Source organism: Lithobates pipiens, unplaced genomic scaffold (assembly GCF_037356315.1).
Source record: "Lithobates pipiens isolate NorthernLeopardFrog02 unplaced genomic scaffold, aLitPip1_a1.2 Scaffold_66, whole genome shotgun sequence".
NCBI classification, from domain to species: domain Eukaryota; kingdom Metazoa; phylum Chordata; class Amphibia; order Anura; family Ranidae; genus Lithobates; species Lithobates pipiens.
Window position 1 is genome coordinate 2,129,359 of NW_027507888.1, and position 6,685 is coordinate 2,136,043.

Consider the following 6,685-nt stretch of genomic DNA (forward strand, 5'->3'; position numbering starts at 1 on the left):
GACTTATTTTTTCCCCCTCTACTTGGTAATACGTATTGGGTCTTGGGAAACGACGACCAAAGCGTTCGTATTTTTTCAAATATACACTGACTATAGCAAGATGGCCGAAGGTGTTTGCCATTCAAATGCAATTATAGTAGTTAGCGGGCTACAAGAAAATGGCCGCGATCTGTACCCGGTATTTAAGGGGCAGCGTCCTCCTATAGTTTATTCCCTGATGAAGTCACATGTCCAAGTGACGATACGCGTAGGATTGGACTAGGAGGATACCGGAAGTGACGGTCGTAGTACACACTACCTGCTCGTTCGTTTGATGCTGTCGCTTCGTGTAAAGTTTTTTGCATTTATGGTTTATGCTAAAATGTGAGTACCCTGGACTGTGTCCTTTTTAAAAATAAAGTTCGGATTGCATTACATACTTCACTATTGGCACTTTCTCTTCTCCTATGGATGTATATGCTACCTGTGACTGAGGACCTAGAGAGGGGGGCACCCATTGTTGTTTACATCTACCATCTGCTCAAAAGGATATATGCTGTTACCTTACAGCAGTAAGGTAAGGTAGCCATTGCTACCAGTGTGTGGACACCTTGCACGCTATCACCTATGGAATAACGATTCACTCACGGGATTATCAGATATTTGCACACAGAGTGGATTTCTTTCAGTGCATGATTCAATACGGACTGTGGAATATACTTTATATAATATTTTTTATTATATTTTTTATATTTAATTTTTTATACTTTTTATATTTTTATTGCTATATATATATATTTTTTTTTTCCTTGTTGCACCTTTTGGATATTACACTATCGAGTGTTCTTAGTCACGCTGTAGATCCTGTTATCACTGTAATCTGTGCACTTTGGATACATTATATATCTACCCTGGCACCTAAATGCACTTTATTTAATGCACCTTTTGGATGTTAAATTATGTGTTTATAGTTAAGCATTTGTAGGAATATTCACTTTTAATTTTTTGTACACTGTGTACTTCACATATTTATTGATATAGTTAATTAAGGAGCGCAAAACCTGATATTAGTGTTAATACTGACAATAGTAAGTTCTTGCTGCAACCCAATGCGAGACACACACAATATACAATAATCAAAAAAATATAGCTGCGCTAAAACTTATAAAACAAAATTATAAAGTGACATAATCTATCTGATTTGCAAAAATCCCAAAAACATGCAAAATAGTGCCAAAGTAATGATTTCCAGGCATATAAGCAGTCCAAAGAAAAGGAAAGATGGATAGGATGCTGAATCTTAATCCGTTTTCGGTGACTCTCAAAACCACCCTTTACACACGTAGCAGGTGCACCCAGAGGAGAAAGAGATTATCCACCACCAAATTAGAGGAGGTTTACCAGCTGCCAAGATCTCTTTTTTAAGGAGATCATACGGGCTTGTAAAATGATACGTTCCTGGTCCCCTCACTGGGCTCTGTTGATAACACCAATCTATCTGCTCCCTCTTTATGGTATATCTCGTTCCACCACAATCATTTAGTAGGGCAAAGAAAGAAGAAGAGAAGCTCCCATAGCATAATTCCGTAAAGATTTATTAAAATATAAAAAGTAAAGTTACAACTCACGAATTCCCAGCAGAGTATAAGCGTATAGCGTATAAAAAACACGAGCCGGCCGGCTCTCTCTTGTTTGCACTGCCCGCCCTTCCTGGTTAACGTGGAAATGCGGTGATGTCAGCACGCCGCTCACCCTACGTCGTTTCGTCAAAAGTGACTTCTTCCTGGGGTACGAGCGGCGTGCTGACCCACCGCCATAAAATACTCACTGGTGATTGTAACCGCCCATTTCCGAGCTCCTGGTCACAGTTCCCAATTCGCCATCTTAGGATAGGGCAATGTTTAACCATCTGCCCATACTAGATCGTCGCCTGTTCCAAAGGGAAAAGGAAGCCATTTCCCAAATGGAAATAGCAAGTTTACACCTACACTGGAACAATATACCTAAGAAACCAATTTGTTTATTTATTTAATTGGTCAACAAAGGCGTCTGTATCCGAACGCGCAACCTCCTTATGCGCAAGCTATTTAACGGTCACATACTTCCTAACTGAATAAGGGGTATGCATCAAGAACCAGTAATTAAATTGTTACACCAGTCCATACAACCAATAAAATCAATAAAAATCTACAACCCATATTAAAAAACATTCCTCCTCCTAGGGTATAGTCAAAAATATACCACTATCGGGAGCTATTAAAAAATAAAGATAAAGATAAATTCTTGTCTTAAACTGTATATTGAATAAGTTTATTTATACCCCCCAAAAATAAAATAAAGGGAATCAGAACACCCCCCCAATTGCCACTACCGTAATTGCCAAAAAGGCAGGGCTTTTACTTACCCATATAGGCAAAGTGTATTACTACATCCATACGGATGTTAATATTACTTAACCTCATCCTAGAGGGAGGAATAGTATTTTTATGTTTAACCGTTACTCCCCCTTAGTAAATAAACCCAGGGATGACCGGACCCATCTCAAATATCGTACCGAGGTCCCTCCGATGGGTCTAACCACACCCCGGGATCAATACCCTATATCCCAAGGGACGTGCATATCTAAATTATAATCAATGCACTGATTCCAAAAGTTGTAAAAATCTCCCATACCACCTCCTCCCTAAAGGCAACATGAGTTAAATGGAAACAGCGACTATCACCTTATAAACCATATGTCTTAACGACACTTATGTTATTAAAGAGTGTATTATAAATAAAGTCGCTTATCAGAATGACTTCAAGATTAATTGATGGATCCAGACCAGGAACTCGAAAATAGTTCACAAAAAGAAGAACAAAAAGAAGAGGCATTTTGCAACCCAGCCCACTAAACAATGTGACATAGCATCCCAAGAGATAATGCCCTCGGGACTATCAAATGCTTCAACTTTTAATCCCCCTGGAACAATAGCCCCCTCGTTAAAAGTCTTTAAAGACGTGGTATTGAGAGATTTAGAACAGATTAAAATTGCTAAATGCAGAATGAATAAAAATATGGAGGAAGGTCTGGATTCACTATGAAATAATAAAAATTTAGTCATACGCCCGGCGGACAAGGGTGGTGGCATAGTGATCCTGGACCGCCAGGATTATATTAGAGAGATGCATAACATAGTGGATGACACTGATACATATGTCATATTGCCAGGAGACCCTACTACTCAGTATAAAAGGGCCTTACAGTCTTTGGTTGATATAGGGTTTCAGTCTAAGATACTGAATGAAAAAGAGAAAACATTTCTTGTCCCGAAGGCACCAAGGACTCCGGTGTTGTACTACTTGCCAAAGATTCACAAGAGCCTTATTTCCCCCCCGGGACGTCCGATAGTGAGTGGGATTGACTCTGTTACGTCCCGGGTGGGGAAATATATCGATTTTTTTCTTCAGCCGCTAGTTCAGGAAATGCCCTCTTATCTGAAAGATACGAGGCATGTGATTAATTTACTTTCTGAGCTGAGACCTAGTGAACAGACTCTATTAGTGACAGCTGATGTGACATCTCTGTACACGATTATACCACACGAATTGGGTGTTGCGGCTGTGACACACTATTTGAATACCATGTCCACCTTGCCAGTACAACAACAACAGTTTGTTATCAATTTACTTGAGTTTGCTGCAAGCCACAATTATTTTTGGTTTGAACAGAAATACTATAAACAGGTTCGGGGAGTAGCAATGGGGGCCAAGTATGCCCCAAGCTTGGCGAACCTTTTTATGGCGAGGTGGGAGGAGGACGTCATCTATAAAAACCGTAGCCCATTTTTGACATTTTGGGCGAGGTATATAGATGACTTCCTCCTCTTGTGGGAGGGGACTAGGTCCCAGCTTGATGAATTCTTTTTGAATATTAATCGTAATGTGGAAGCCAGCTTGGACAGTATCAACTTTTTGGATCTGACAATTAGTAAATCAGAAGGGGGATTTAAAACCATGTCTTACTTCAAGAAAACAGACAGGAATTCCTTCATACCCATAGGCAGCTGCCATCATGATTCATGGCTAAAATCGATCCCCAAAAGTCAATTTATAAGAATGAGGAGGAATTGTTCTGATATTGGGGATTTTAGACTGCCGGCCAACATCCTGAAAGGGAGATTAGGAAATAAGGGGTATGATGTCGAGTCCATGGATGCAACTATAGAACAAATAGCTGAGGTTGATAGAACCTCCCTGTTGAAGGCTGGTCCAGGTAAGGAAAGGAAAAAGTCTATCATTCCTTTCGTTACAACCTTTTCTACCCAACATTATCTGGTCAGAAAGATGCTACGAAAACATTGGTATCTTCTATCAAATGATAGAATTATCCGTACTTTTTCGTCCAGTAAATCCAGAAATCATTTTTAGAGGGGTCCCTTCCTTGAGACATAGGTTGGCCCCTAATGTAATAGACCCCCCTACCAAGAAAGTTTCTTTCTTTCAACAATTAACTGGATACCATCAGTGCCGACGGTGCCAGATTTGTACACTAAATAAGAGTAAAAAGAAGAAAACTGAATCATTTGTTGCTACCAGCACCCAAAAGGAACATAAAATCGATTCTTTTATAACATGTAGCTCTAAGGGTGTAGTATACCTCCTGCAATGTCCATGCGGGCTCCAGTACATAGGGAGAACCAAGCGAGCAAGGTGGACATGGTATTCAAATAGTGTGTCACAGCCGCAACACCCAATTCGTGTGGTATAATCGTGTACAGAGATGTCACATCAGCTGTCACTAATAGAGTCTGTTCACTAGGTCTCAGCTCAGAAAGTAAATTAATCACATGCCTCGTATCTTTCAGATAAGAGGGCATTTCCTGAACTAGCGGCTGAAGAAAAAAATCGATATATTTCCCCACCCGGGACGTAACAGAGTCAATCCCACTCACTATCGGACGTCCCGGGGGGGAAATAAGGCTCTTGTGAATCTTTGGCAAGTAGTACAACACCGGAGTCCTTGGTGCCTTAGGGACAAGAAATGTTTTCTCTTTTTCATTCAGTATCTTAGACTGAAACCCTATATCAACCAAAGACTGTAAGGCCCTTTTATACTGAGTAGTAGGGTCTCCTGGCAATATGACATATGTATCAGTGTCATCCACTATGTTATGCATCTCTCTAATATAATCCTGGCGGTCCAGGATCACTATGCCACCACCCTTGTCCGCCGGGCGTATGACTAAATTTTTATTATTGCATAGTGAATCCAGACCTTCCTCCATATTTTTATTCATTCTGCATTTAGCAATTTTAATCTGTTCTAAATCTCTCAATACCACGTCTTTAAAGACTTTTAACGAGGGGGCTATTGTTCCAGGGGGATTAAAAGTTGAAGCATTTGATAGTCCCGAGGGCATTATCTCTTGGGATGCTATGTCACATTGTTTAGTGGGCTGGGTTGCAAAATGCCTCTTCTTTTTGTTCTTCTTTTTGTGAACTATTTTCGAGTTCCTGGTCTGGATCCATCAATTAATCTTGAAGTCATTCTGATAAGCGACTTTATTTATAATACACTCTTTAATAACATAAGTGTCGTTAAGACATATGGTTTATAAGGTGATAGTCGCTGTTTCCATTTAACTCATGTTGCCTTTAGGGAGGAGGTGGTATGGGAGATTTTTACAACTTTTGGAATCAGTGCATTGATTATAATTTAGATATGCATGTCCCTTGGGATATAGGGTATTGATCCCGGGGTGTGGTTAGACCCATCGGAGGGACCTCGGTACGATATTTGAGATGGGTCCGGTCATCCCTGGGTTTATTTACTAAGGGGGAGTAGCGGTTAAACATAAAAATACTATTCCTCCCTCTAGGATGAGGTTAAGTAATATTAACATCCGTATGGATGTAGTAATACACTTTGCCTATATGGGTAAGTAAAAGCCCTGCCTTTTTGGCAATTACGGTAGTGGCAATTGGGGGGGTGTTCTGATTCCCTTTATTTTATTTTTGGGGGGTATAAATAAACTTATTCAGTATACAGTTTAAGACAAGAATTTATCTTTATCTTTATTTTTTAATAGCTCCCGATAGTGGTATATTTTTGACTATACCCTAGGAGGAGGAATGTTTTTTAACCACTTTCAGACCGGACCATTTTGCTGGTAAATGACCAGAGGTCTTTTTACACTTTGGCACTGCGCTGCTTTAACTGGTAATTGCGCGGTCATGCAATGTTGTACCCAAACAAAATTTGCGTCCTTTTCTTCCCACAAATAGAGCTTTCTTTTAAAGGTATTTGACTGACTCTGCGATTTTTATTTTTTGCGATATAAACGTAAAAAGACCGCAAATTTTGAAAAAAAATGATATTTTCTACTTTTTGTTATTAGAAAAATCCAATAAACTCAATTTTAGTCATACATTTAGGCCAAAATGTATTCAGCCACATGTCTTTGGTAAAAAAAAAGTCAATAACTGTATATTTATTGGTTTGCGCAAAAGTTGTCACATCTACAAACTAAGGTACATTTTCTGGAATTTACGCGGCTTTTAGTTTATGACTGCCTATCTCATTTCTTGAGGTGCTAAAATGGCAAGGCAGTACAAAACCCCCCCAAATGACCCCATTTTGGAAAGTAGACACCCTAAGGAAATTGATAAGAGGCATGTTGAGCCTATTGAATATTTTATTTTTTTGCCGCAAGCGATTGAATAA